At 39.4% G+C, this 9555-nt stretch overlaps 1 non-coding gene across 1 annotated transcript; it reads left to right on the top strand.

Moving 5' to 3' along the window:
* The first annotated feature begins 1655 nt into the window (after positions 1-1655).
* trnas-aga (transfer RNA serine (anticodon AGA)) lies at positions 1656-1737 on the top strand. Its single transcript has one exon. It is a non-coding gene; the product is annotated as a tRNA-Ser (tRNA).
* Positions 1738-9555: the final 7818 nt, after the last annotated feature.

Genomic DNA, 9555 nt, shown 5'->3' with positions numbered 1-9555 from the left:
TTTCAGGACCCCACCTTGATGTTTTGGGACCCCACTTTGGGTCCCAACCCCAACTTTGGGAAACACTGCTCTAAGATATATATTTTTAATTATTGTCTCTACTTTGGTCCAAAAATAAATCTAGGCCGGGGACAGTTGCAACATTGTTTGAGGGGGTTGCAACATATTAATACAATATATTTCACTGTAAATAAATGTTTTATTATTTTTATATTTATACAATTGCTTCATTTATAAAAACTGTAAGCTATAATGATATTATTTATTTATTTATTCATTTATTGATCAAATGACGAATGTAGATTTGCCTTGATGAGTAGACCATATATGCAGATGTCAAAGACTCTGATATAAAACACAGTTGGCTTTTTGAGACAAGAATAACAGAACAATTTGTGAGGCAATTAACTTTAGTTTTGTCTATTGTCACTGTACGCCTACATTATGTAACATTTACATTGAAACAAACTGGGATTTTGTGTAAACTTAATTTCAACATCTTTATATCAATTTTCTGTAATTCATTTTTATATGAATTTATCATACGGGGACAGTTGCAACAGTTGTTGCATAGCTTCCTGTCAGCCATGATAAAACCTCATGTGTTAGCTAAATAAGCTCATCTGGATACATGTTAACTGTATTAGTTAAAAGTCAACATATCACTTGTTTAAATCATGTAGGTTTCAGCTGGATCACAAAAACAGTGACAACAGTGTAACAAAAATAAAGCTGGGCAAAAAAATAAATACTTTGGTTCCTCAAAAACTTTTTTTTTTTCAAATAAATCCTGGAGCAGTTTTTGAATCTGTTTACTTTTTCTTTGCAAGGTGGGACATCTAACTGAGCATGTACAGTGTGAGTGTCATCACTCTAGCTTGTTTCTGTTTGGAGAAAAACGACGTGTTGCAACCGTCCCTTGTTGCCACTGCCCCCGGTCTCCCCTACTGTATGCAAACTGTTGCATGTACAATTCACTAGCAGTAAATATTGTGCTACCACCAGTTCTGGACCAAAGGAAGCGGGACAGTTGCAATTAACATACTTTTGTTAGTTAGAGGCAGGTTCAGATGTAAACACTGAAGTAAACAAGCATATCAGATAATTATTTAATCAGAACAGCAACTTCAGAATCGAAATGCTATAGTAGCATCCATGTTTAGCTGCTTCTGTAAACACCATGTGACGTCACATCTTTATCTGTGCATGCAGATCACATCAGAGCAGAGGAGAGTTCACACTGGAGTCTGATGGAAGTTGCATTTAAAACGTAATGTGAACATTCATGCCAAAAAAATCTGATTTTTTCTTTTTATTAGAATTGAACATTAAGACCTGCAGTGTGAACGAAGCCTTAGATTCTAAAGATGTGGTGAGAGCAGCTGCACAGGGGGGCCCAATTAGATGTTTTTGTCATGGGGCACTAAATTCCTGGTGGCACCCCTGGTTGCACCATGAGGTGGTGCTGTTGTCGTTCCAAACCCTAGAAAAAGTACCGGGTTAGTTCTGGTTTGCTCTTGATCATCCAACCCGAAGCTTTTGAGGGAAAATTACAAAACAGAAATCATATCCAAACATAAATAAGAGTGCACAGTTACGGCACAAAGACCATGTTGGTTGCCTTCACATAAGTACTAAGGAATCAGAAATGTTCAGTTGTCGTGGCCGAGTGGTTAAGGCGATGGACTAGAAATCCATTGGGGTCTCCCCGCGCAGGTTCGAATCCTGCCGACAACGTATTGATTTTCTTTTAATTCTACTCACACATAATTTTCATATTTAACATTTAACTGAAAATATCTTCAGATATATTTTTCATGTCACTCAATAAGATAATATTCAACAATTTTGGAGTCTCTTTTTCTCTCTAGTGAATACTATCCTTATTGTTTCCGCTCACTGGGCTTCAAGGGTGGAACTCAAAAATAAACTAGACATGGGTTTTTATGATGTAAAAACAAGTGTGCATTGCCATGTAGCATGTCATTGCAGCATGGCTTTGCCTGCAGCAATGGACTTGCAGAATGAACTTTGACCAAGTTCAAATGTGTTTTTGATACCAGCTTATGCCTGTCACGTCAGCAGGTGTTTGTAATTAAGGTAACTGTGTGACAATATGAAATTTGAAGAGATTTTTTTGTTAAAGTTGCATCAGCTGGGTTTTGAACGCTGATCTCCCACATGAAAGTCCATGACATTAGACCAATGGAGCTGTGGCAGAATGTGGTGGCACGAGTTGGTTTGTATGTGTGCAGAAAGAGGCCACATTGCCAATACAATTATTGACTCAAAAATGCATAATATTACAACAACAGAGCAGTATTAAGACAATATTATAGTAAAACATCAAAATACAATCATATTAGTACTGTAAACACTGAACTACTGAGTTGAAATATTAAACTATTGCTGTGTCCAAAACGGCAGGACGGGTCCCCGAAGGTCGAATTCGTCGGCCGCATACGTCACAGCGCCGCGACGAAGGACGTCCAAAACCGAAGACTCCTCCGATGCGGCCGACAAATACGTCCTTCCTTTTCCTCGATTTGAAGGACAGGTCTGATGGATCCTTCCCGGCCCAGCATATTCCATAATGCTTTGCGGCCCGACCGGAGATTTTTTTATGCTAGTAATGGCGGACTAAGCGAGAGAAAAGAATACATTTTAAATAAAAATATGGTGATATAAAAATAAAAAAAATTAGCGGTTGTAATTCTAATACTTTTATCATTTGTATGGACATGTTTTTAAATATTATTTTTTTCGTCATAAAAAACGCCAAATAAACATGAACCTACAGCGGGTCAATTAGTTCTTCAAATGTTACCTTTAAGTTAATTTTATAGTTTTGTGATATTAATAATGCTAATGTATTGATATTTCTCTAGTTTTGATTTAAGTTTGCTTGTTTAGCGTCGTCACAGTTGCTAGGTGACATGACGTACGCCGGGGTAAGGAGGGGAGGCTAGACCGTCCAAATTCACAGCCTCTTTTTTTCCGGTCTTCCCGGTCTACCAAGGACCCGGCCCGCCGAGACCGGGGAGTCTGGGTCCTCCGGAGGACCCAGCCTGTCGTTTTGGACACAGCCTATGGTGCAGTACCAAGTTGAGTACAGCATGGGGCAGTATTGGACCTATACAAGGCTCTATTGACTGCCATTATAATTCATTAAACATTAATATTTCATAAACTATAAGTTTTACAGGCACCAAAAGGCATAGCCATCATTTGTCACAGGGGCATTACAGATATAAATTACAATGGCAGCTCTAGGACAAAGTRTGCAGGAGGAGAAGCATGGCAAAGTTGAGATGACTTGGATGGGAAACGAATCACATTCGTTTCCCATTCAGTGTGTGTATTCAGCAATGCAATGCATACTGAATACGTGAAAGTCTGATATATACACAAAATTTGAAACTCAAGAATGCAATGAATGCTATCGGTGACAGGAACATGACTGTCTCCCTGGTATTTTTACATTTTAGAAAACCTTTTCTTCTGTAAAAGTTCTCACTGAACCAAAATCCTAAAAGCCTAAAGCCACATGCTTCCTGAAACTGGTTGATATTTCAATACAAATGATGAAGTAAAGTATGTAATGGGTTTTTGTTATGTTTACCTTAATGTGCATGAATGAATGCCCTTTATTCTTCAGACAAAAAAAACGTTTTTTTTTTTTTCATCTAATACAACTCAAACCATCAACACTGTGACTAATACATTAATTTATAATACAATTTCATTTGGAGAAGAATAAAAATGAAAAACAGCTATTTGTAATGTAATTCTTTAAACTCTACTGCTATAAATTAAGTTTTCTGCTATTTTTCATCTGACGAAATGCTAGTTTCTAATAGCTGCATCTGTGGATCAGCTTCTGATAGAGCTTTAAAACCATCAAACAGCTCATAGCTGCAGGTTTAAAAAACCTGATGCAATTGCCATCTGTTATAACCCTCATTTTTCTTTTACAATAGCGCACAATTAAATTTCCAGGGACGTGCATCTTACCACTTTACCTTACCGTGTGTGAGCTTGTATGCTTCTTCCTCAAGGCATTCAAATGTGGATGATTTACATGTCACTTGATATTATAATTTCCTGCGTATGATAGATCACCTGCGGGAAATTAGAAATGATGTGGAGTACCCAGTGATGGAAAATGTAAAGTTACAAAAACAAAGCATTTTGCTTGCAGGCGTGCAGCTGTCTGTCAGGGATCCCCACTTTTGGGAGCCATCAAGCTGAATGGCCTAGAGAGCCCTCGCACTGATTTCACAATCAACAAGCTGCACCTTGGCTCTTTTCATTGGGAGGAACTGAGCCACTGGTTTGAAAATTGATGGTTTCGTTCACTGGAAAACAAACGCACTCACGCCAACAACAAAGCATTTCCTCCCATTTCCAGGCAAGTGTGTTAAAGCTCAGTGCTTTGAAAATTGGTCCATTAGCTCCCAAACTGATAGCATCACAGAAATCACACACCAGAGAAAACACACACACACACTCTTCTTGTAACGTGCAAGGCCACTTTTAGGTGAGCGTGTGTCCAACACACGCTGGTCTGTGAAAAACAGGTCATTTAAAGATCCATCACCATCTGTTTTAGTCCCAGCATGCCATTTTCTCCTCTGCGGGGAGCTTTGATTTACCAACAAAAGAGTACAATTGCTTACCTCTTTCCCCACTGTGCGACCAGAGGGCCAGTCTTAACTGCTTAAACAAATCTAATACTACTGGGCATCTATCATATCACCATTGGCATGACCACCTGTGCACGACCGTTGTAAGTAAGCACAAACGTTTAGTGGGACCATTCAAAGGATGAGCAGATTGTGTTTGTTACTGATTTCAAATAACCAGGCTAAATAAGCCATGAATGCAGAAGAAGCAGATGGTTGTTTGGTTGTGTCGCCTATAGAAATAACAGTAAATTGATAATTTAGTTTAGGAGCATCAAAGATTGACTCTTCAAGACTTTGTGTCCACGTGCCCAGCATATTTAGAGGGACTATGTAGTCAGTACTGCCCAATCTTGGTTTTTGAGAGCCACTATCCTAAAGGTTCTCTGCTTTGGCACACCTGATTTGAAGGAAGGAATTATTACCAGGCTTTCACAATATTATGTGTTTCTCAGGAATATATTTAAATACTATACAATAATAAAGGATCTATGTCACCTTTAGCTGTAATTAAAATGCTGTTTTTATGTTTAAATAGAAAATAAACTTATCTTCTCATCACTTCCTCTTCTAAACGCCTTGAAATTGGCCTCTGTCTCTTTAAGAACCACCTTCTGCTTTCGTTTAGCTCATTTCGGCGGGGGGCGGGGAGCTGCCATGACAGTTTACTTGGCATCTGAAAATACATTTCCTCAAAGGTATTTTTAATCTGAAAAGAGCTTCACTGAGTGAGAACTAATGTTGAGAACTCAGCAGTTTCACTTTCACCTGAGAGCCTGCAGGAGTCATGGGCGGGGTGTGTGAGGTGGGGGGAGGGGGTGCGCTCTGCCATGAGGAAGTTCGGCTTAAAGACACGTCCCAGGAGCGTTTCTGGTCCCAAAAGGCGTTTCTGGTCCCCACCTGTCATTTTGCTCCTCAGCATGGCTTCCTAAAAATGCTGCAGGATTTCTCAAACATGCGTGAATGAGTCAAAGCAAGGCTTTGGGCATGTTTTTTTTTTTTATGAGAGTGTAACATTAACATGATATAAAACTCAAAAAAGTTGATTTTACATGATATTGCCCCTTTAAAAGACCTGCTGAAGAGCAGGAAAACAGGCAGGACAGTGGCTCTTGAGAACCAAGATTAGGCAAAACTGGCCAAATGCGTTAAACTTTGAGTGGAACTTTTCGGTAACACCCCCAAGGAGGTGTAAGTAGCCTAAGAGCCAACACACAGATGAGTAGGCTACATCAAAAGTTTATCCTAAACTAACAACAATTACAATAAATTGCAAAAAGCAGAGCATTTTGTGTTACTCACCCTTTGCAACAAGAAGAAGCAAAACCAAAAAAAAAAAAAAAAAAATACATCCTTGGCCCGAGGAAACGTCAGTTAATTCTCTAGTTAGGACGTATCAGTTGTTGTGAGATCAGTGCATGAGTGAGACCTGCATTAGGGTTGCCTGTTAAAAACATAATAATAATAATAATAATAATTTTTGACCCTCTCTTTCTGGGCATATTTTCACCAAATACAGCACACTATCTTACAATACTAGCTGCCTTTCCATTGACCATGAAATTGCGCAAATAAGAATTTCGAAAATAAATTTGCTCAATGGAAACACGTCAATTTTGAAAGAAAAAAAAAAAAAAGACGTTTTTCAACAAAATGTTTTTGCGCTAGGATGAGGTGGTTTTTCGGCCATATCGAAATTGGTGTTTTTCGCAAAACTGCAATGGAAACACTTTTCGCATCACAGGAGTCACGTGATCAACAACCAGCTGTTTCTACTGGCAAAAAAGACGACGACAAAGAAGATAACAGGAAGTAGAAGTAGTAGTAATATCACAGAAGTAATATAAAATAGTAAACTCACCAACTACAATTTCTCAAAAACACAGCATACGTAGCCTCTCCCAAGTAGGGGCTTTTCGCTGGAAAGCCTCGATAAAAGACGCCGACGTCTCCTCTGATGATGAGCGCTAGTGTCGTGGTAGCAACATGCTATGTGTTTACATCCATCGCCTCCATGTTTGTAATGACTTATTGCGAGAACAAACGTATTCACATGTGACTTTAATAGCATTTCTTACTTAATGGAAACACAGCAGTTGCGAAACTGTGTTTTGTCGACATTAACAGAATATTGACAAAGTTTTGCGCATGTTTGCAATGGAAACGCAGCTACTCTCACTCTATATCCTCCTGACTACCAGGATGGTACAACAGTTTATGTTCCATATGGCAACCCTAACAAAAAAGTACAGTTTGTTGCAACTCTAAACAATCCGAACCACACACGTTGAAACTTGTTATAATAAAACTTGTTAATCAAACTTTTTTTTTTAATTTTGATCGATGCCAACAGGCAGCAGTTTACACAAATGCCCCACCCCACTGAAAGGTTTCCCAGGATACAAAGCTGGGTTCAGAGGATCAAACCTGCCACAGCATGTTTGCTGAAGTGACAGAATACGATGATCTCTGCTGCAAGTGTTTCACACACAACTGTAGTTCCAGTTACTTTTCTGACTGGAGAGTTCACTGTGGAAGATTTATTTATTTTACTACAGTTTTACTAAAGAAAGAAAAGTGGAAAGTTGTGACTTTAGGTTTCAAGAAACAAAAACTTAATCAAGTTCCTGTTATTTTTGCAAATTTAGGCAGGACAGTTTTTAAGCTGACAGAATTTGGGCATGCACTTGCATTTCTCATCCTCCAGATGGCAAATGAGTCCATTTCCTCATGCTGAATATCCTCCATTTTTAACCACTTCCCTTAAAGCTGATTTACTGTTTTCATATCAGACACAGCTGTAGGAAAGCTGAGCAGTATTTAAGCACGACGAGTGTTACAAAAACTAACATTCCTCCACATGGCACTGGAATGTTGTGGATAATCTACCATCAGGAAAGAATTTAAGTCAAATAAAAGATAAGTTACACTAAGAGGAGAAAGGCTTTGAGGAAAAGGTCAGCTGTAAGAATGGCAGGATGGGATTGTTGTTCCCTTCACTCCGCATTATCCCAAGGGCGAAAGTGGGAAAAGTCAAAGATGGTGAAGGAGGAATGAGAGGTCACGCTTTTGTGTCAACACAAGCGTCCATCTCCAGGGGGAAGCAGAGCAAGGCCGTAGAAACACGGGAGTTTGAACCCAGACGAGGAAGGAAACTTGTTTTCTGGCACTTTCATGCTACTCTCACAGCTTTGAAGCTTATTGAGTGAGCGGCCTCGGGAAAAAGGTGTCAGCCTTACGTGTTGACATGTAGCCCAATCTGCTGGGAGCATCCTGACTCTGGTGGCTGTGAAAAGGCAGAGGTGTGACAGACAGATGGCAAACTGTAGCTGTCATGTCAGTAAAGGTGGCAGCAGTGCTTTACTCAAGATATTTAGTTCCACAGGTGGTTTCAGTGCAAGCTGTAAATAAGAAGCGCACCTCCCGCATTTAGAAGAACAACCCATATTTCAAATTAAAAGGTAAATTCAGGAGGTTTTACATCTTTGGATGCTGTTTTATTCTTGTTGGACTCCATCAGAGTTTGTTAGACAATGACTGATGATTGTTTACAGTAAAGTGCACCAACGTCTAAGTGCAGCTTGCCTACATCTTCGTTGGCTGAATCCATGGATGTGGTCCAAATGACGATTTTAAAGGGATCCCCGATTAGTTGTAACATTAGGCTTTATTTGATAAACATATATTTTAACTGTAAAATAAAGACTGCAAAAATACTGTAGGCTGTTTAGTTTTGTAAAAATTTTAAAACATATTTTAACATGGACAGAGCCATTTTATTCACACACAAAGCATTCTGGGTAAATGATGACGTGGATAGGTCCTCGGTGCGAGGCTGCTAGCGAGCTACTGAAGGTTAATCTTGGACAATATCTGATGATCGACTCTTAAATGAAACCAGAGAGCGTTGACAGAGAGGAGAAGGTAGAAATGACTCAGCCTGGAACTGAAAATATGGATGGAGGACAACAGAGCTGCTTCATGGAAGAASAACCTCAGCTTAGCCTGTTAGCCTTTGCGCTAGCACTGACGCTATATATGTATTGGCTCGTTGCTAGCGTAACAAACAAACAAACTAAACTGAGGTCCTCCATCCATATTTTCAGTTGCAGACCGAGTCATTTTTGTGTTCCCCTCTCTGTCATGTTGATGGAGGACCTCAGTGATGAGAGGAGAATGTGTAGCCCTGAGCTAATACATTTGTATGGTGATAGCATCGGGGCTAATGCTAAAGCTAACAGGCTAATCTGAGGTTGTTCTTCCATGAAGCAGCTCTGTTGTCCTCCATCCATATTTTCAGTTCCAGGCTGAGTCATTTCTACCTTCTCCTCTCTGTCAACGCTCTCTGGTTTCATTTAAAAGAGTCGATCATCAGATATTGTCCAAGATTAACCTTCAGGGTGGATATAGCTCGCTAGCAGCTTCACGCCGATGACCTGTCGACATCATCATTTACCCAGAATGCTTTGTGTGTAAATGAAATGGCCCCATCCGTGTAATATATTTTAACTTTTAGTTTAGTAATTATAAAATCTAAACAGCATACATTATTTTTACAGTCTTTATTTTACAATTAAAATATATGTTTATTAAATAAAGTTTAATGTTACAGCTAATCGGGGATCCCTTTAAAGTTCTCCTAACCATATGTGGTACTTCTCTTTTTTTAGTTTTGTTACTCTGGCAGCTCTTGCTTCAGTGCATCTTGGCTTAAGGTAAGGGGATACAACTGGTCCATGAATAAACCCACTCTAGCTGGCGGAGCAAATCAAACACCCGCTTTATTAAAACCACACACAGAAGCTCTTTTAACTGTGATGTCTGTGATGATGCTCCTCTTTGAGTGTGTGCAGCGCAGAGCAGACTGAGT

Source organism: Austrofundulus limnaeus, unplaced genomic scaffold, assembly GCF_001266775.1.
Source record: "Austrofundulus limnaeus strain Quisiro unplaced genomic scaffold, Austrofundulus_limnaeus-1.0 Scaffold125, whole genome shotgun sequence".
Classification (NCBI taxonomy): Eukaryota; Metazoa; Chordata; class Actinopteri; order Cyprinodontiformes; family Rivulidae; genus Austrofundulus; species Austrofundulus limnaeus.
The sequence above is the reverse complement of the archived record's forward strand: the minus strand, read 5'-3'. Positions and strand labels throughout refer to the sequence as shown.